This window comes from Triticum aestivum, chromosome 3D (assembly GCF_018294505.1).
Source record: "Triticum aestivum cultivar Chinese Spring chromosome 3D, IWGSC CS RefSeq v2.1, whole genome shotgun sequence".
NCBI classification, from domain to species: Eukaryota; Viridiplantae; Streptophyta; class Magnoliopsida; order Poales; family Poaceae; genus Triticum; species Triticum aestivum.
The window spans coordinates 140,970,071-140,992,925 of record NC_057802.1 but is presented as its reverse complement, the minus strand read 5'-3'; positions in this window follow the sequence as shown (position 1 = coordinate 140,992,925).

Here is a 22,855-nt window from a genome sequence, read left to right as displayed (position 1 = left end):
AGTTCATTTGAGTCCTTAACTTTTCCTCTGAACTTCACCACAAGACTGTCTTCGTAGTTTATATGAGGCCACACTGTTAAGTGCTTTCTCAGATTATTTCAACTGCTTAGATGCCTTGGCAACTTAAATATAGCGGTGGTACACTCCCTTTCAACTTTCATCTTACCATTTGAATTTCTTTTCGGCTAATGCTGCTTCGAACCATTTAAATATAGCTTGCCATGCTCAGCAATAATTCGTATGTCGTTTACCATGTAAGCTTACTGCCTGGATCATGCGATAACTATCTCTTACTTATGTCCAGTGGAAACCTTTCAGGATGCCGTTCACACTAGGACACGTACAACCCCAGAATCTTTTTGTGGAAGCAGGGCGCCATCCATGTTACCAGATGGTAGCAGTTCAGAGGCAACACCGCCAGAGAGCAGTCTGAGCACATATATTATAGTTCTTGAGGCTCTACTAGAGGCAGAAAGAGATCGTGTGGCTGCCATGAATGAGGTAATCTTTATCTTGAGGCTGGAAATTATGGAATTAGCGGCACGCATTATGCAAGCAACCCAAGAATTGGAGGAAGTAAGAATGTTGCATTTGAAGACGGAGGAGGTCCTGCTGTTTCTGCTATCTGAAGCCCAGGGTAATCCCGGTTCTTCTTTAGATACCAGTTGAAATTGTCATTAGATTACTGTACTTGCATGTTGTGTCATGTCTCTGAATGGATTATGTTGTAAGACACCATATGTTCTCCATGTGTTGTAATGATCCGAATTTTTTAGGCGAGGTAATCCTCAGTACTTGTATGATTGACATAAGGTGAACTATTTTTCGTGTGAGCATATTGTATTGGATGAAATAACTGTTTGACTCAAAGTGTATCCAACCTACTGAATTCGAAGATCACGGCATTTCTAAATCATAATCATATATAAAGGTGGAATAAATCTTTGTTGTGGTTTTGAAGAAATAAATAACAAAATGTAGAATTATATGTGGATATTTGTAATCGAATACAAATTGGATTTGAATTTAGTTTGCCAGGGCCCAGGGCAAACGTGAATGCTAATTCTCCCAAGTTTTGAACGAAGCGGCTAAACACCCACTATAATTTGTGGGCTGCCTGAAGCAAGTGTTTGCGAGATGGAAATTACTATCTACCCCTGACACTTACATCCTTATCGACCGGATTTACACTGCTGTCGATAGGGGTAGACTAGTAACTTCAATCAGACGTGACACGACGGCCTCTGAGCCCATTCAGACACGGTGGGCACCAAACGTGGGTGGCAAAACACATTTGATTCAAGCTCGTCCGAAAGACATGTGTCTCTCCCTCCATTTCCCCATTCATACACGGTGGGCGGCAAAACAAACTCTCCTCGTCCGAAATCGATGTAGGCTAATATTTTAAATAGGGGCAGATGTGTAACTTCCCTCAGACGTGACACAACCGCCCTACCTGTCAGCCCCGTTCATACATCGTGGGTGCCAACCGTGGGCGGCAAAACGCCCTCTCCTCGCCCGAAATAGTTACCGGCAAATATTTGAGAGATGGGAGATTACCGTCCTATCCCCAACCGACGCGGTGTCCGAAATTTTTAACGGGGGATAAGTTCGTAACTTTCCCACATTTCAGAGAAGCGCGTCCCAAAGTTTGAGACCCCCCTCCCCTCCATTTCCCCATTCATACACCATCGGCGCCACGACAACCTCCCCACTACGGCCAGCCTCCTCCGTCCGCCATCCCACCCTCCACCTTGCCGGAGCCACTACCCCTACCCCGTCGTCCACTGCAAGAGATGGACGTCTCTCATCCACGGCGCTGGACCAAGATCCTTTCATCGTGTCCTCTCACTTCATCGGCGCTGTCGTCCACCTTGCCGTTGCCGCTCCTACGACCGCCTCGTCCACGGCAACAGGATTTATCCCCCGACCCGGCCGCCTGTCGTCTAAAGTCTTCTTCCCCGCCGCCGACAGCCATCGCACCCGCAGCACCCTCAAGTATCAGCAGAGGCCTACACAGCGTCGCAAGAGAGGTGGTACTCTTCCAGATGTCCTTAAGTTATTGATCTCACCCGGAAAATAGATCGTAATTTGTTTACTTTACTTTTCTTGTCCGTACCAAATCATAGTGGCTTACATGTTGAAATACGAATCTGATATGATGCTCATATCACTAAAACAGAGAATGTTTAATTGGTCACCTAATGTTCCTATATTCGTTTCGAAAAGCATGTGCGCCACCCACTGGTCCAGCTAGTTCCACTTTCCTGATTTTTCTCTTGATGCTTAGGGTTTTCCCCTTTTATCTACTCTATATGATCTGTGTAGGTGCTTTCTGTCGTACTAGCATTACTCCACCCTTCAAGCTAAACAACACAACACTCAAAATTCAAAAGCTTAGTTGTTCAAATATGATTGTGATATGATACTGATATTAGTTAACAGACACATTTAATTGGTTAGCTAAAGGTCCCACTTGAGTTTCCAAATGCATGTCGCGACATATAGAGAGACAGCAGAATTGCATTTGTTTGTCACTTGTTGACTGTACTTTCTTGTCCATACCAAATCTTAGTTGTTATTTCAAAGCAAACATCGGTTGCTAACTACCCTTTGCGTGGTTTGCAGCTTCAGATCTGCCATCCCACTGCCACGGTCAACACTGTACTCATCATGCTTATGGTTTCCCCATTTTATGATGACCACGATCAGCCTACATGGTTCGTGTCGTAATGGCACTGCTCCACCCATCGAGCTAAACAAGCTTAGTTGTACAAATTCATATCTGATATTATGCTGATATTAGTAAAACTGAGAGATGTTTAATTGGTCAGCTAAATGTTCCTACTTTAGTTTCAAAATGCATGTGAGCCACATATGGAGAGACCGGAAAGAATAGTATTTCTCTATGCGCTCTGGTTCATCATGGGTGGCCAACCGACATTGTATTGAAAGACTTGTAATATCTTCAATCTGCTTGCTCTTCTGATCTTCTTGAAGATGATCCTCTTCTCTTGCGGTCGACTGGTCAGGTCGATTTGTTCTCCCTTAGTATATTTTGAATCTGTCAGGTCAGGTCGACTTGTTCTTCTTTACTATATGTTAAAGCTGTCATCTGCAAAGTGTCATCACTTCTGGAGCTCTCATATCTTGAGTAGTAGGCCACATTATATTAATGCACACACCAAATTACAGCATGCATGGCATCTCTTAAAAGAATTGCAGAGATAGCACAAAGGGGTTTACAGGGACGCAGTATTGGATTAGAATCACTTCTGCATTACAAACATAATCTCACTTGTTTTATGTTTTCATGCATGTCAGATATTGAACATTATCAAAATAAATATGAGAATGGGCACACGAGAGGAATATTGCGGAACAATCCACTGACTAACAAAATTGGCATGGTGGAGAATGGCCTACCTTATTCACCCATCAAGGTGCTTGCTCTAACTTGGCAAGGTTGTATTGGTCGCACATATTTTGCATCTGACCTCTTGCATTACTTCTACTTTGTTACACCATCTGCTTAGTTTAAGCATCATATATGAGTATATGCCATACCTATCCATTTTCTGTACCTATTCCATGTGTTGTCATACTATGTTTTTCCAGTCAAATATTGTTCTTTCGTAACAGATGTCCAAAAGGAAGAGGGTGGGTGCACATTCTCAAGGAGTACAAACTAGGTATTTTGAAAAGGTAGTGATACCTGTTAAATCAGATAGATCAGCAGCCACAAAAAACACAGGCCCAACTGTACCACACTTTACCCCTACTCTAGTGGCCAAACCCCTATTAGAACTGCTGGGAGCCCAGCATCAGGTACTGTCTATGGTATCAATTGAAAATTTGAACTCCTAAATTTCTGCATGTGCCTTACGTTCTCTCTTGTATGAAAACTAATTTCAGATGAATCTCCTTGCTCAAAGGATCATACGATCTCACAACAATACTGGGCTTTGCATTGCTCTTGTCAGTACCTCTCTCCCTTTTGCCTTGTAACGCTGTACTTAATTAATTGCTATTTGATTATGTATCATCAGTCTGCACCTGAGCTTCATTGTCCTCTGTTTCTTCCAATATTATTTGATCTATATTTACTCTTTGCAAAATGTAGAATAATGGCAACGCTTATAAAGAATTTTCTTTGGGGAATTTATTGAATTATCCTTCCATCAACATGGAGAAGGGCTTTGTCCAGCCCGTGTTAACATGTAATGTAAATTCATCCTTCTCAAGCCTTCAAACTTTGTTCTAGTATAGATTTGGATAGGCATCATTTCCTCCACTGCTATTTGCTTTGTTGTTTACATCTGATTGGATGTTTGCAACAACTACCAGTTTCAAATTGTAGTTGTAAAAACATGTTCCTTATGCAGAAAAGATCCATTTATTTGCTTATATAATTGTGAAACATGTTACGTGTCTCCTTGTTTCTCTTTCAGAGTCGTATCTCTTATGCCAGGCAGAACTTTAGGGAAGATAGTGAGCCAAACCATCTTGAGGATAGCAAGATGACCCCAAGGTCCTGTCTTGATGAAGACCGTGAGTTGAAGCTACTCACCAGCAGGTGTGAGACAACCTCTATGCAGTCGCTGCCTCAATCAGTTCGACTTCTTCAGTCTCAACTTAAGGTGGAAAGGCTTGCTTCAGCTCAGCTCCGACTTTAAGTCAAAGATGTAATGAAGATGTCAGAGGACTGCCTTGCGCACCATCATGCCATACAGCTACGGGTGATGCATCTATCATTGACACAAGTGAGGTCTAATCAGCTTGTTCGGCTATTTGGGGGGCCCGACCTGGCCAGGCCTAGTGCCTTCTGAAGTGCTCTCAGTTTTGTATATTCTTTTGTCGGCGCGTTTATTTGCACTGGTGGCGAACTTTGATGCCTAGTGGATGTAATATGTGTAATAGTCATGATAGCCTAGCGTAAGTTTGCTGCTTATTTATTTCCTTGTTGTCTTGTTTATTTGTTTGCTTGTAGTCAGTGCAGTTCTTTTTCCGCGGTTTGCTAGTGGCCGCAATAACCTATTTTTTAAAACTAGGCCACAATAACCATGGGCTACATATTTACTGTAGTGACACTGAGCCTCCTACGGGCCGTACAAACAATGGGCCTTCTACGGTCCGTAGAAACAATGGGCCTTCTACGGGCCGTATCACCAATGGGCCTTATACGGGTCATATGATCGATTGGCCAAACATGGGCCAAAAACAGACCGCGTGATGGCTGTAAACGGGCTAGAGTTGGAGTAGTCCGTTCATGGGCTGACCATAAAGGGCCGTCATTAATAGGCCGTATTTGATGACGCTATGAAAACGGCCCAACGTATTAACGGGCCACAAACGGGCCGACTGTAACCACGGGCTGAATTTGGCCCACAAGCAGAAAATGGCAGTAACGGGCTGTAAGTAACCGAATGCTGGAAATGAGCCCAAGAATAAATGTGCCCTAAGAAGGCCGAAAGATAACATGGGTTGCAAATGGCCCAATGAATTAATGGGCCGTTAATGGGTATAAAGTGATACACTGTTCATTACGGGCCAGTTTCACCACGGGCCGTTATTGGGCCAAGAGTTACAAAGGGCCTCATATGGGCCGAAAGACGTCATGGGCCATACATGGGCCGGAACTTAAAATGGGCTGGAATCATATTGGACGGCCTAGATGACGCTACTGGGCCTAATTCGGATAGGTCATAACGGGCCCTGGGTTAGCGGACTGTAAATGGGCTATATGCGAACATGCCGTTAACAGGCTTTCCGTGGGCCAGCCTGCCACCTTTTGACCAAGTCAAACAGGCCGGCCTTTTCACAGGAATGGGCCTCTATTCGGCCGTGCCACGTGTCGACATATCATAGGCGCCTTCGGTCTAATGAGTGGATGACATCTGTCCCAACGGTGAGCCACCACGTGTTTCCTCCAGCCAATGATGATTTTACACGTGGAAAATCCCCATTGGTCGGGGCTGTTAGCGGGTTATCGGATCCAAAACTGGACCCGATAGCTTAACAGCGTTCCGTTAGGGTGGATGCCACGTGTCGGTCACCCTTGACGAAAAGCACTTCTGTGACGCGCGATTTATCATCATGGAAGTGGACACTTCCGTGATGATAATTTTGGTAATGTCATGGAACACTTCTACGACAGCACAAGTATGACTATCTTGATTCTGTCATAAAATTGTCATGGATGTACATGCATGACAAAAAACGCGACCTACTGTGACAAACACGTATCATCACGGAAGTGTATTTTTTTTGTAGTGCTTCAAGCCGCATCAGGAGGGCGCCGACAGTGGCTGCGCACTTGAGCTGGTTAGAAGAGTCGAAGGTGATGGTGTACTTGGACCACCTGAGCGGACGTGTCGCCTCGAGCTTGGGGAGGGCCGCGTTCACCTCGCGAGCTAACTGCTTGAAGATGCGATGGGAGGCTGGGGCCTGAGAGCCGCCCAGGATGCAAGCAATGGCATGAGGCTCTTAGAAGCCCCCAGCCCCCTTTTCCTGGTGGTGTTTGTCATTCCTTCTTGGCGGTGGCGGCAGCGGAGGAAGGCCAGCGTTTCCCTGAGGACGGTCCACGTGTGGCTGATCTCTCGAGGGGCCCTCGCGAGGCTGGTCACGCCAGTCCTGGCGGGGGTCTCGGTTGTCCCAGTGGTGGCGGCAGCGGAGGAAGGCCAGCGTTTCCCTGAGGACGGTCCACGTGCGGCTGATCTCTCGAGGGGCCCTCGCGAGGCTGGTCACGCCAGTCCTGGCGGGGGTCTCGGTTGTCCCAGTATCCTCCGCCTCGGCCTCCTCCACGGTCGTAGCCTCTGTCATTGCGCTCCAGGCAGCGACCAATGCGCCCGTCGCGGATGGCCCTAAGCTCTTGGCAATCATTGGTCTTGTGGTTGTGCACATTGTGGAAGACGCAGAACGGGCGGTTGCCCTTGGATGACTCCGGGTGGTCACAACTGAGGGAGTCCTGGACTAGGGGGTCCTCGGGTGTCCAGGCTATTTGATATGGGCCGGACTGATGGGCCATGAAGATACAAGTAGAAGACTTTTCCCCCGTGTCCGTGTAGGACTCCTGTATCCGTGGACGACAAGATTGGTGTCCGGATATGTTGTTTCCTTCCCCCACAAACCGACCCTATTCAACCCTAGGCCCCTCCGGTGTGTATATAAACCAAAGGGTTTAGCCCGTAGAGGCTATCAGAATTCTCATTGGCTAGACTGCTAGGGTTTAGCCATTACAATCTCGATATAGATCAACTCTTGTAACCCCTATACTCATCAAATACAATCAAGTAGGACGTACGGTTTACCTCCATTAAGAGGGCTTGAACCTGGGTAAACATTGTGTCCCACTTGTCCCTTGTTACCCTCGATCCTCAGACACATAGTTCGGGACCCCCTACCCGAGATCAGACGGTGGACATTGGTGCTTTCATTGTGAGTTCCATTGTGTTGTCGATATAAGGATTGATGGCTCACCTTATCATCAACGATGATATCACTTCTGGAAGGAACCTAACTACAGGACAGGTCCTCCTGCTCGCCCGTTTTGCCATGGGCGCATGCACGACCGTTAAGCCAACATCGGCCCCTACAATCGCCAAACATCACCTCCGCATCGGCCTCAAACTGTCACATCCTAGCTAGTTCATGCATTAGAGTGTTGCATCATGTTTACTTTTCCAGAAACTTGAAATGGGGATGACAGAACCCCCAGCAACCCCCCTAAAAACAACTAGGGTTTACTAAAATCATTTTCAATGAACCTGAAATGCCCTTCTAAAAAGTCCACCCTTTTTGTCTTGGGTTAGAACCTCTGACAAAATGGGTTCACAATTTTCTAGGTCATCACAAGATCATTGAATTAAATCATATGTAACTTGCATTTGGGCATTTAAATGCTAGTAAATATTTTAAATGTCCAAATAATTCCAAACTGAAATGTTCCATGTTGGATATGTTCCATACAGTGAGCATGTGCAGTTTGGTGATTTTTGAAGATGCCTAAGTATTTTTAGAAATGCCACAAACTTGCAGAAATAAAAGAAAATAGAAAATAAAAAAACATACTTACCTGGCCGCAACCCACCACCCAGCCCACCTGGCGGCCCAGCACTGTGTTGGCCCGTGCCAGCCAGCTGCTTCTTCCCCGCCAGGCAGGCAGGGAGGTGACGCCGGCGTGCGCGAGCTCGCCACGGCGCCACCTGCTTGCCGCCTGCGCCCGTGGACACCTGGGCGAGCCCCACGTCGTCGCCCCGACCGCCTGGACACATCCATTCTCCCCTGCCTCTCTCCCTCGCCCTCTCGTGACCATGGCCGACGCTGCCGCAACCGCACCACCGACGTAGACGCGTCCACCGTTGTCCCCGTGCCGTGCCACCGTGTCCATAAGCTCCGCCGCCCTCCTCTCCGTCGAGCAGGCCGAGACCCGAGCGCTCGCTTGCCCCGAAGCCACTGCAACGACCTCGCCTGACTCCGCCACAGCTGGAGATCCCCTTCGCCGTCACCGCCGCACCAGCTCGTCCCCGACCTCGCCGACTGCGCCGACGTGATCGCTATGAGCTCAGCCACCTCTCCATCCTTCCCGTTCTCTCTCTCGAGCACCATAGCAACCGCACAAAGCCTCACCGCACGCGCCGCCGCCAAGCTTGTCACCGACGATGCTCCGGCCACCCAACGGCCACACCACCACGTCCACTACACTCACCGCTTCGCAAGGAGCCCGTAGCACCACCGCACGCCCCTTGCCGTGCCCCCTAGCGATGGGTTCGACTTCGCCCGAACTCCGGCAGCCGCACAGCTCATCGCCGGCGTCGTTTCCGGCGACCCCGAGCCCAACCACAACCACCACTCGACACGGCTCACACCCCGCATCACGTAGACGTGCTCCGCCGTCGTTTTGGTCGCCGGAGCACGAAACCTGCATCGCCCTGCCGCGTCTGGCCTCGCCGGCGGCTAAACGCCGGCGAGTTGACCCCGCTGACCGTTGACCGGGTGGGCCCAGTTTGACCCTCTAGGTCTATGACAAGTGGGGCCCGCCTTGCTAATTAACCCAGGTTTAGCGCTAACTAAATTTAGTTAGTTTAACTAACCACTGACAGACGGGACCCATAGGTCATGGTTGACCTGGACCGTCTCTGTTGACCGCTGACGTCACCATGACGCACTGCTGATGCAATAAGTATTTTCTGGATTTATTTTTATACAGGAAACTCCAGAAAATACTACAACCATCGAAAAATCATAGAAATTAATCTGTAACTCCAAATGCAAAGATTTATATATGAAAATTGATCAGAAAAATTCAATCTTTCCATCTGTACTGGTTTCATGCATGTCAGAACACTTTAACCTTGGTGTTCAGATGAAACAATTAATGCACTTATATCACCTCTTACTTTGGGTTAGCATTTGAATCCTTGATTCTAATGAACTCAACTAATCTGTTCTAAGTTGCATTAGCCCAAACACACTCATTTTGCCATGTCATTGCATGCATCATATTGTTGTTTATTGCCTTGTGATGATTGTGTTTCGATGTGTTCTTCGTCGTAGGTTCTGCCTCCGAGGATATTCACGAATATCCAACTGAAGGGCAGTATCCCACTACCACTCTGTCAGGCAAGCAGCCCCATTGATCATTTCGATACAAACCCATCTTCTCGCTTCTGCTCTCGTTTACTGCATTAAGACAACGCGTTTCAAACTGCTGTGTGTTGCGGTAGTTGAACCCACTTCCTCTACATGACATGTCATTGCCACAGTAACTAGATGAAACCCACTAGCATGTGTAGGAGTTGATTGAGCCATGTTTGTGTTTCCTACCATGCTATGCTTAGAGTCATGTCAGGTCTGGCTCATCGGGGTGATGAACTAGAGTGAATGGTTGTGTCGGTAATGAGAGTGAAGTGTTGAATATGATTTGGTAAAGGTATCGATGAGAGGCCAGGTAGGAGTACATGGTGGGTTGTTTCATTGAGGTTGTCCTTAAGAACTAAGATCTGTATGTGTGATTTAAGATCAGCTACTACCACGCGTTGGGCCCGAAACCAATGGACCCTCTCGACTTATTAACCACTCTTGTCCTCTGTCCAGGAGTTGCAAGTAGTTTCTGGTGTTTGTAGTATGCTGGAGGCCGTGCGCAGCGCTGACCTTAGGGGTGGGCTGTGATGCGGTAGGCTCGTGGCATGGTGTACCGAGTTGCCTGTTTGGTGTCTCGGGAATCCTGCACACATTGTTTGGGGCCGTTGAGGACACCCCGGCCAGATTTCCTTGCGGATGGAACCCGAATAGGCGATAAACCTGGACTAGGGACTCGTGTGTTTAGTCAGGTCGTGGCCGACACCCTCGATGGGCTTCCGCTTGAAGGTTGCCAAGTAAATGTCGTGTAAGCGGCGATAAGTGGTGAAAGCGTGTGTGAAGAAGTACACCCCTGCAGGGTATAAAACTATTCGAATAGCCGCATCCGCGGTAAAGGACAACTTGGTCGCTTATGCAGTTCATAGACAAGTTAATGGTTACTACTAAAAGACTCAAGATAAGTGTGAGTACCGCGGATGGCCCTCTCGTAGGATGACGAGGGAGGATCCACGGTGGAGTATTGTGATGGTGATTAGTGGACTCGTGTGCGAAAACTATTTTACAAGTGGTGTCTCATAGGATAGCTTAGCCAAGAGTCAAAGCTGGCTTGCTGCAATAACTCCACCACCTTCTTGAGAATGTGCATGTATAGTAGGATCTGTTGTAAGACTTGCTGAGTACCTTTGTACTCATGTTGCTCTAATTACTGTTTTCAGACAACAACACCGCCCCCTCCGATGGGTTCTATGTAGATCTCGACGTTAATGAGTGACTTGCCACCCAGGTGCTGGTCTGAGCTTGTGAAGGGCCCTATGTAGATAGACAGGCTTCATCAAGCCTTCTTTCTTTCTAGTTGTCTGTACTTAGACAAGTTTGCTTCCGCATGTGCTTGTATGTTTGTATGACTTGAGTGTTGGGTCATGTGACCCCTATCTGTATGAACATGTTATGTATGGCTCTCCGAAGCCTTTAAATAAAGTACTTGAGTTGTAGAGTTTTGTTGTGATGCCATGTTGTATTTACACATATCAAGCATATTGTGTGTATGATTGAAATGCTTGGTATGTGTGGCATCCGACAATCTAGTTGTTTATCCTTGGCAGCCTCTCTTATGGGGAAATGTAGTCTAGTGCTTCCATGAGCCATAGTAGTCCGCTACAGCCCGGTTCACCGGAGTCCTGCTAGCCCAGCACTACTGCTCTGGAACACTTGACTGGTCGGCATGTGTTTCACTTCGTTCCTGTGTCTGTCCCTTCGGGGAAATGTCACGCGGTGACATCCGGAGTCCTGCCTAGCCTGCTACAGCCCGGGTTCCCGGAGTCCTGTTAGCCCAGTGCTGCAGCCCGGATTCACACGCTGCTGACCGACATGCTCGATGTTGATTCATGTATGCCTGTCCCCATAAGTTAGTGCCGCTTTGGGTTCACGACTAGCCATGTTGGCTCTGGTTCTCTGTCATATGGATGCTAGCGACACTATCATATACGTGAGCCAAAAGGCGCAAACGGTCCCAGGCCATGGTAAGGTGACACCCGTGGGAATACCGTGCGTGAGGCCGCAAAGTGATATGAGGTGTCACAGGCTAGATCGGTGTGACTTAGAATCGGGGTCCTGACAGCGTTGGCATCAGAGCCGGACTGCCTGTAGGTTCGTCAAGCCAAACTGGTCGATGTCGAGTCTAGAAATGCTTTAATTATATGTAGGGGAATTGATTGTGGGAGGGAACGTAAGGCTCTTTTACTCCTTTACCTTATGCCCTCTAATCTGAGTCATTCTCTTCTCATTCTATGTGGGTTAAGGACTAGGCTCTCTTCTCTCTATCAGGTTCACGTGTTACTAATCCGTAGACTCTTATAGGATTGTTGGTTCCAAACCCAGTTTAGTTTCTACTACTTTTAGTATGTCGTCAGTTGAACCAGAACCTTGATATGATGTTGTTGAGTGTCTATGCAAACTGTTGTGAATGTCTCAAATCTTTTTCTAAGCATTTACAGCCGTTATGCTGTCCGATTTCTCCTAGAAAATTCTAATGCCTTTGCATTACTTCGTGCTTTCAGATGGCCACCCATTCCCAGAATCAAGTGGTTCGTCTGACTCGGTGCCTCGATGTACCTGGTCACACGGCCATGCTGGTCCGAGTGATGATCGAGAGAGTCTATTGATGGTATCCTAAGTATACCGTCGAGGAGCAGTTTCGAGACTTTAATCAGAGCCAATACCTTTGCACGGTCAGGATATACCCTTCCTATCCTGGAGCTACTGAACCCCTCCATTGCTCTTATGGACTTGGGGTTACCATCGAGATGTCCGTGCAGGACGCAGCTTACTCGATGATGACTATCATACGAGCCAGAACTGCCTTGCTTCGGAACACTGATTTCCGCTATATGCCAGCATCACTCCCTGGGGCACAAGGGTACTATCAGGCTATTTACTGTGACTCTACCCATGAGGATTCACTACTCCGCACCACCACCGAGATGCTTGAGGACAAGGACCGTGAGAATCGTGCCTTGCGAATGGAGCTCTTCAACGCTCGTTCTGATCACTGGGCCACTCTGACACGGTTTGCACCTGCCATGCAGGCTGGGTATATGGACATGAGGGACTTGTACCCCGTGCGGTCTGGTCTGCCAGATTGTATTGACTGGCGTGATGTAGGAGGCATCACCCCTCCCCGTGGACCCCGTCTGCCAACGTTTGTTGGATCAAGGCCACATCTGATTCCTTATGGACCGCAAGCTCCACAGGACCGACTGTTTCTAGATGATCATGTTCAGCTCCCAGGACATGGTGGTAATCTCTATGAAGATTACTATGGAGACGTCTGAGTTGGTAGTAGCTTCACTAGTATTGTAACAGTTGTATTCTCCACAGTCCTGCATGACTCGTGGGATACGACTTGGTGTGTATCATGTTCCGGAGGTGTAGAAAAATAATGTATAGGAGCTTGGAATGCCTCTGATGAGATGTATCGTCTTTCATCATAGTTGTACTCTAGCCTGGGCTTGTACTAAACTATGTATGGTGTGTATGACCGTTGGTATATATATGGCAGTTTCTATATTACCATGTCATACGGATGAACATCTCTGCATTCCATGTTATCCATTACATTCCGCACTTCCTTGCCAAGATTTTGCCATCCTTGTCTAAACCGTTGTCTTGTTTTCCTAGGATGGTCAACACCCGCAACAACATGTTGTCTAGGCGCAGGGTGAAGCCAGTGCAGCTAGGGATGAGAATCTGCCTCACCCGCCTTCTCTGGCCGAAGTTATGCTGGAGGCGGAAAGAAACAAGCGTGAGACTAACCGCTTGCTAGAGCGGATTGAGCAGAATACTGCACTTCGTCAGAGGAACGACTTGGTGTCAATCAACGACTTTGTCAAGTTGTACCCACCGAAGTTTCATCATTCCGTCGAGCCCCTCGATGCGGATGATTGGCTTCGCAGCATCACCCATAAGCTCCGTTCTGCCAACGTAGCCGAGGCTGATAAGGTTACCTACGCTGCCTATCACCTCGAAGGCCCTGCTAGCCTTTGGTGGGAAAACTTTGAGGCTATGCGCTCGGCTGGCCAAATCACTACTTGGGCTGAATTCAGTGAGGCTTTCCGTGAGCATCACATCCCGGAAGGTCCCATGGATCGTAAGAGGGAAGAGTTCTGCAATTTCACCCAAGGCAGACTGACCGTGGATGCATACAGCCGTGAGTTTGGGAACCTGGCACGCTATGCTCCTGAAGAGGTATCCACTGATGCCAAGAAGCAGGCAAGGTTCCGCAAGGGACTTAGCCCCGAGCTTCACCGTGATCTCCGTCTGCACGAGTGCACCTCCTTCCAGAAGTTGGTGAATAAGGCCATCAGTGCTGAGACAGGTCAGACTGACTATGATGCTTCACGCAAGCACTCCCGCGATTTGGTTCTTCATCCCGCTCTGGACCTCAGAAGCGCCGGGTGTGGATTCCAAACACAGCTCTGCCACCCAGGTTCACTCCGAGGCCATCCTTTGAGGCGCCTCGCCCCAACCAGCAGTTTGCACCGCCCAAGGCCTATGGTGGTCCCGCTGCTAATGCTGCTCCACGCCCCAATGTTGTGACATGCTTCAAGTGTGGAGAGACGGGTCACTACCTGCGCGAGTGCCCCCAGAACAACCCCAATCAGCCTGGAAAGTCCGTTGGCCGTGGTAAGCCAGCGGGAAAGACTTACTATGCCAAGCCAGCCACCACTGCACGTGGTCATGTCAACTATGTCTCAGCTGAAGAAACTCATGAGGATCCCAACGTCGTCCTCGGTACGCTCCTTGTTAATTGCCATCCGGTAACTGTTCTTTTCGGTACTGGAGCATCTCATTCATTTATCTCTGAGAGCTATGCTCGATTGCACAACACCACATTTTGTGACATGCCCACCTCCATGGTAATTCAAACCCCTGGTTCTAAGTGGCAAACCTCTAGGATAAGCCATGGCAATGAAATTCTTGTCGATAGATTGGTCTTCCTTGCATCACTAATAGCTCTCAAGTCCTCGGACATAAACATCATCTTGGGTATGGATTGGATGTCATCCCACTATGCTAAGATTGATTGCTCTACTAGAACTGTTCAACTTACTCATCCATCGGGCAAGACAGTCAATGTTTTGACCCGAGTGTCTGAGCGTCAGCTCTACTCCCTAAATGCCAACCCTCTTCCAGACCTTGAAGATATTCCGGTAGTCCGTGACTTCCCAGATGTCTTTCCAGAAGAACTGCCAGGTATTCCACATGACAGGGATGTCGAGTTCGTGATAGACCTTGTTCCAGGAACCATCCCAATCTCTAGAAGACCCTATAAGATGGCACCCCTAGAACTAGCCGAGCTTAAGAAACAACTCGATGAGTCCTTGAAAAAGGGTTTCATCCGTCCTAGTTCTTCTCCATGGGCTTGCCCTGTCCTCTTCGTCAAGAAGAAGGATGGAACGGATCGGATGGTTGTAGATTACCGACCTGTCAACTTGGTCACTATCAAGAACAAGTATCCGCTCCCCAGGATCAACGATCTGTATGATCAGCTCGCAGGATCCTCAGTCTTTTCCAAAATGGATTTGAGGTTGGGCTACCATCAAATCAAAATCAAGAACGGGGACATTCCTAAAACGGCCTTTGTCACTCGTTATGGCCAATACGAGTACACCGTCATGTCCTTCGGTTTAACCAATGCTCCAGCCACTTTCTCTCGGTTAATGAACTCGATCTTCATGGAGTATTTGGATAAATTCATCGTGGTATAACTCGATGATATACTCATCTACTCCAAGAATGAGGAAGAACACGCCGAGCATCTAAGGCTAGTATTGATGAAACTTCGAGAGCATCGCCTTTATGCCAAATTCTCCAAGTGTGAATTTTGGTTGCCAGAAGTGACCTATCTAGGCCACGTAATCTCTCGTAAGGGTATTGCTGTCAATCCCGAGCGAGTTCAAGCCGTCCTTGATTGGACTCCACCTGAAACGGTCAAGCAAGTTTGGAGTTTCCTTGGCTTAGCGAGCTACTGTCGCCGCTTCGTCGAGAATTTCTCCAAGGTTGCTAAACCTCTAACTGAACTCCTCAAGAAAGATAAAAAGTTCGAGTGGACCCCACAGTGCGAGTTCAGCTTTCAGGAACTGAAAACACGCCTGACATCTGCTCCCGTACTCATGCCACCAGATTTTTCAAAGGACTTTGTTATCTATTGCGACGCCTCGCGACAAGGACTATGTTGCATACTCATGCAAGATCGTCATGTGATTGCCTACGCTTCTCGACAGTTGCGTCCACATGAGGATAACTATCCCACACATGATCTAGAGCTTGCAGCTGTGGTCCATGCACTCAAAACATGGCGACATTACCTTCTCGGTAATCGTTGCGAGATTTACACCGATCACCAAAGTCTGAAATACATCTTCACCCAAACGGATTTGAATCTCAGGCAAAGACGTTGGGTCGAGTTGATCACGGATTATGACTTAGGAATAACTTACACCCCGGGCAAAGCCAATGTCATGGCTGATGCGCTAAGTCGTAAATCTTATTATAACAACTTGATGTTACAACAAAGTCAACCACTTCTCCACGAGGAATTTCGTAAGCTCAACCTTCACATAGTTCCTCGAGGATTCCTTTCCACCTTGGTGGTGAAACCTACCCTTACGGATCAGATCATTAAAGCATAGAAGGTAGATCCGGGAATCTCCCGTATCAAGAGAAACATCAAGAAAGGAGTCGCGGATTGTTTCTCCGTTGATGATCAAGGTGTTGTGTTCTTTGGAGACCGCCTAGTGGTTCCCAAGGTACGCAACCTGAGGCGGTTGATCCTTAAGGAAGCTCATGAATCCCCTCTCACCATTCATCCCGGTAGTACTAAAATGTATCAAGACCTACGCAGAGGTTTTGGTGGACTAGGATGAAGAGAGAAATTGCTCAATACATTGCTAGTTGTGACGTCTGTCGTCGTGTTAAAGCAGAGCATCAACGGCCTGCTGGCACCCTTCAACCTTTGGCTATTCCTGAATGGAAATGGGATAAAATCGGTATGCATTTCATTACCGGGTTTCCCAGGACCAAGAGAGGGAATAATGCTATCTTCGTTGTTGTCGATCGTCTTTCCAAAGTAGCCCATTTCCTACCTGTTCGTGAGAGTATAACCGCTAGTCAGCTAGTTGACTTGTACATCTCCCGAATAGTGTCTCTTCATGGTGTTTCATTGGAGATTAACTCAGACCGTGGGAGTCTTTTCACCCCTCGATTTTGGGAGAGTTTCCAAAATGCTATGGGAACTCGTCTCTCCTTTAGCACCGCCTTCCACCCCCAATCAAGTGGTCAAGTAGAACGAGTCAATCAAATTTTGGAGGATATCCTCCGAGCTTCTGTCATCTCTTTCGGTATGGATTGGGAGAAATGCCTTCCGTTCGCCGAGTTCGCTTATAACAATAGTTATCAAGCTAGCTTGGGCAAAGCTCCTTTCGAAGTTCTCTATGGACGAAAATGCTGAACGCCTCTTAACTGGTCAGAAACCGGGGAAAGACAACTCTTTGGCCCGGATATGATTTAGGAAGCAGAAGAGCAGGTTCGCATTATTCGTGAGAAATTGAAAACAGCCCAATCTCGTCAAAAGAGCCAATATGACCGCAAACATAAGCTCATGACTTATGAAGTCGGCGAGAAGGCTTGCCTTCGGGTTACTCCTTTGAAGGGAACCCATCGTTTCGGTATCAAAGGCAAATTGGCTCCTCGTTACATTGGACCCTTTCGCATTCTTGCCAAACGACGAGAAGTTGCCTAGCAATTGGAACTACCTCCGCATCTTTCCAGAGTTCATGATGTCTTCCATGTTTCTCAACTCAGGCGTTGCTTCGCGGATCCTATCCGTGGAGTGGACCACGAAACGCTTGATCTCCAAGATAATCTCACATATCGGGAATATCCCGTTCGCATCCTTGATCAAGCCGAGCGTACCACTCGATGCCAGAATATCAAGTTTCTCAAGGTTCAATGGTCACACCATTACGAGAAAGAAGCTACTTGGGAAAGGGAGGATCGTCTTCGACTTGAGTACCCCACCTTCTTCCCGACGGATTCTAAATCTCGGGACGAGATTCTTTTGAGTGGGGGTGAGTTGTCACATCCTAGCTAGTTCATGCATTAGAGTGTTGCATCATGTTTACTTTTCCAGAAACTTGAAATGGGGATGAGAGAACCCCCAGCACCCCCCTGAAAACAACTAGGGTTTACTAAAATCATTTTCAATGAACCTGAAATGCCCTTCTAAAAAGTCCACCCTTTTTGTGTTGGGTTAGAACCTCTGACAAAATGGGTTCACAATTTTCTAGGTCATCACAAGATCATTGAATTAAATCATATGTAACTTGCATTTGGGCATTTAAATGCTAGTAAATATTTTAAATGTCCAAATAATTCCAAACTGAAATGTTCCATGTTGGATATGTTCCATACAGTGAGCATGTGCAGTTTGGTGATTTTTGAAGATGCCTAAGTATTTTTAGAAATGCCACAAACTTGCAGAAATAAAAGAAAACAGAAAATAAAAGAAAAACATACTTACCTGGCCGCAACCCACCACCCAGCCCACCTGGCGGCCCAGCACTGTGCTGGCCCGTGCCAGCCAGCTGCTTCTTCCCCGCCAGGCAGGCAGGGAGGTGACGCCGGCGTGCGCGAGCTCGCCATGGCGCCACCTGCTTGCCGCCCGCGCCCGTGGACACCTGGGCGAGCCCCACATCGTCGCCCCGACCGCCTGGACACATCCATTCTCCCCTGCCTCTCTCCCTCGCCCTCTCCTCACCATGGTCGACGCTGTCGCAGTCGCACCGCCGACGTAGACGCGTCCACCGTCGTCCCCACGCCGCGCCACCGTGTTCATAAGCTCCGCCGCCCTCCTCTCCGTCGAGCAGGCCGAGCCTCGAGTGCTCGCTTGCCCCGAAGCGGCTGCAACGACCTCGCCCGACTCCGCCACCGCCGGAGATCCCTTCGCCGTCACCGCCGCACCAGCTCGTCCCCGACCTCGCCGACTGCTCCGACGTGATCGCCGTGAGCTCAGCCACCTCTCCATCCTTCCCGTTCTCTCTCTCGAGCACCATAGCGACCGCACGAAGCTTCACCGCACGCGCCGCCGCCGAGCTCATCGCCACCCAACAGCCACACCACCACGTCCACTACACTCACCGCTTCGCCAGGAGCCCGTAGCACCACCGCACGCCCCTTGCCGTGCCCCCTAGCGACGGGTTCGACTTCGCCCGAACTCCGGCAGCTGCACAGCTCATCGCCGGCGTCGTTTCCGGTGACCCCGAGCCCAACCACCGCCACCACTCGACGCGGCTCACACCCCGCATCACGTAGACGTGCTCCGCCGTCGTTTTGGTCGCCGGAGCACGAAACCCGCATCGCCCCGCCGCGTCTGGCCTCGCCGGCGGCTGAACGCCGGAGAGTTGACCCTGCTGACCGTTGACCGGCTGGGCCCAGTTTGACCCTCTGGGTCTATGACAAGTGGGGCCCGCCTTGCTAATTAACCCAGGTTTAGCGCTAACTAAATTTAGTTAGTTTAACTAACCACTGACAGACGGGACCCACAGGTCAGGGTTGACCTGGACCGTCTCTGTTGACCGCTGACGTCACCATGATGCACTGCTGACGCAATAAGTATTTTCTGGATTTATTTTTATACAGGAAACTCCAGAAAATACTATAAACTTCTAAAAATCATAGAAATTAATCTGTAACTCCAAATGCAAAGATTTATATATGAAAATTGATCAGAAAAATTCAATCTTTCGTACTGGCTTCATGCATGTCAGAACACTTTAACCTTGCTGTTTAGATGAAACAAGTTAATGCACTTATATCACCTCTTACTTTAGGTTAGCATTTGAACCCTTGATTCAAATGAACTCAAACTAATCTGTTCTAAGTTGCATTAGCCCAAACACACTCATTTTGCCATGTCATTGCATGCATCATATTGATGCATATTGCCTTGTGATGATTGTGTTTCGATGTGTTCTTCGTGGTAGGTTGCCTCCGAGGATATTCACGAGTATCCAACTGAAGGGCAGTATCCCACTACCACTCTGTCAGGCAAGCAACCCCATTGATCATTTCGATACAAACCCATCTTCTCGCTTCTGCTCTCGTTTATTGCATTAAGACAACGCGTTTCAAACGGTTGTGTGTTGCGGTAGTTGAACCCACTTCCTCTGCATGACCTATCACTGCCACAGTAACTAGATGAAACCCACTAGCATGTGTAGGAGTTGATTGAGCCATGTTTGTGTTTCCTACCATGTTATGCTTGCTATGCTTAGAGTCGTGTCAGGTCTGGCTCATCGGGGTGATGAACTAGAGTGAATGGTTGTGTCGGTAATGAGAGTGAAGTGTTGAATATGATTTGGTAAAGGTATCGATGAGAGGCCAGGTAGGAGTACATGGTGGGTTGTTTCATTGAGGCCGTCCTTAAGAACTGAGATCTGTATGTGTGATTTAAGATCAGCTACTACCACGCGTTGGGCCCGAAACAAATGGACCCTCTCGACTTATTAACCACTCTTGTCCTCTGTCCAGGAGTTGCGAGTAGTTTCTGTTGTTTGTAGTATGCTGGAGGCCGTGCGCAGTGCTGACCTTAGGGGTGGGCTGTGATGCGGTAGGCTTGTGGCACGGTGTACCGAGTCACCCGTTTGGTGTCTCGGGAACCCTGCACACATCGTTTGGGGCCGTTGAGGACACCCCGGCCGGATTTCCTTGCGGATGGAACCCAAATAGGCGATAAACCTGGACTAGGGACTCGTGTGTTTAGTCAGGTCGTGGCCGACACCCTCGCTGGGCTTCCGGTTGAAGGTTGCCGAGTACATGTTGTGTAAGCGGCGATAAGAGGTGAAAGCGTGTGTGAAGAAGTACACCCCTGCAGGGTATAAAACTATTCGAATAGCCGCGTACGCGGTAAAGGACTACTTTGTCGCTTATGCAGTTCATAGACAAGTTAATGGTTACTACTAAAAGACTCAAGATAAGTGTGAGTACCGCAGATGGCCCTCTCGTAGGATGATGAGGGAGGATCCACGGTGGAGTATTGTGATGGTGATTAGTGGACTCGTGTGCGAAAACTATTTTACAAGTGGTGTCTCGTAGGATAGCTTAGCCAAGAGTCAAAGCTAGCTTGCTGCAATAACTCCACCACCTTCTTGAGAATGTGCATGTATAGTAGGTTATGTTGTAAGACTTGCTGAGTACCTTTGTACTCATGTTGCTTTAATTACTGTTTTCAGACGACAACACCGCCCCCTCTGATGGGTTCTATGTAGATCTCGACGTTGATGAGTGACTTGCCACCCAGGTGGTGGTCTGAGCTTGTGAAGGGCCCTATGTAGATAGACAGGCTTCGTCAAGCCTTCTTTCTTTCTTGTTGTCTGTACTCAGACAAGTTTGCTTCCGCATGTGCTTGTATGTTTGTATGACTTGAGTGTCGGGTCATGTGACCCCTATCTGTATGAACATGTTATGTATGGCTCTCCAGAGCCTTTAAATAAAGTACTTGAGTTGTAGAGTTTTGTTGTGATGCCATGTTGTATTTACACATATCGAGCATACTGTGTGTATGATTGAAATGCTTGGTATGTGTGGCATCCGACAATCTAGTTGTGTATCCTTGGCAACCTCTCTTATGGGGAAATGTAGTCTAGTGCTTCCATGAGCCATAGTAGTCCGCTACAGCCCGGTTCACCGCAGTCCTGCTAGCCCAGCACTACTGCTCCGGAACACTTGACTGGCCAGCATGTGTTTCACTTTGTTCCCCTTGTACTGTTCATCATCAGCCCAAGAGGCAATCTACCACCACACACTAGAGTAGGGTATTACACCACAACGGTGGCCTGAACCAGTATAAATCTCGTGTCTTGCTGTGTTGCTAGTTGGTTGATTTCGTCCGCAAGATCTTAGCGAGCTGGGGCGTAGATCGGTAGGAGGGAATGAACTTCGCGCGCACCCCAGAGTTCGAACCTTGAGGGTTTTGCCGGAACCCCACATCCGACATGTGGCGCGCCAGCTAGGGGTGCGCCGTAGCTTCTCTCCAGTCGATCTGCGCTTTGCCCTCATGGCCAACGCCCCGCCGTCGACTCCGACAGCCAGCTTCGACGACGAGGCCAGGGGGCTCCGAGCCCTGGCCCCCGCCTTGCGGCGCGTGCGATGGCCAACCAAGTTCAAGCCAGAGATGCCGCCGCGCTATGACGGTGCGGCGGACCTGACGGCTTTCCTGATAGCCTACGAGGAGGCCGTCCTCGAGGCCGGGGGCGACGACAAGGTCATGGCCAACTGGCTCCCCATGGCCCTCGCCGGCCAGCCACGCGCCTGGCTGCTCAATCTCCCCGGATCCACTTTGGCTTCCTAGGAGGAACTCAGCGACCTCTTCACCGCTCGCTACGCGGTACCGGCGCACCATGCAGTTGCGGCCCTGCTGGGCGGCTCCCAAGTGCCGCCTTCAGATCGCCACATCAAGCCATTCCTCCGCCAGATTGGTGCCGCTTCCAAGCGCCCGGGGCTCTGCCGGGTTGGGCTGCGCCAGAGACCGACCTCACCTTCGGCTCAGAGGACCACTCTGACTCCACCGCCGGCTCGGGCATGCTCCCGATGCTCTGCACGCCCACCATCTGCCACGTGGCCGTCACCAAGACCCTCATCGACGGCGGCGCTGGCCTCAATTTGCTTTCCATGGAAACCTTCGGCCTCCTTCACGTGCCGCCCGAGCGGCTCAGCCTCAGCAAGCCTTTCTTAGGGGTTGGTGGCGGCGCTGCCCACTCCCTGGGGCAGATCCGCCTCCCCGTCACCTTCCGCATGTGTGACAACTACCGCACCGAGTTGGTCGACTTCGACGTCGCCCACATCGGCCTCCCGTACAACGCCATCCTTGGGTACCCAGCTCTGGCCCAGTTCATGGGAGCGACTCATCCGGCCTATAACCTCCTGAAGATACCTGGAAGCAAAGGAGTCCTCACCATCAAGGGGGACACCAAGGAGGCCGTGACAGCACTCAAGCTTGCCTTCAAGACCGCAGCGGCGGCGCAGCCCACCGACGTCGGGACCCTCGAGGCCAAGGAGGCCGCACCTACCAAGAAGAAGCAGCTGTTCACCCAAGACAAGGCGGAAACCAAGCATGTGCCGATCGACGAGGATGGGTCCTCAGGAGCCACCTTCACCATAGGTGCTGGACTCAATTCCATTCAAGAGGAGGCGTTGGTGAAGTTCTTGCGCGCAAACA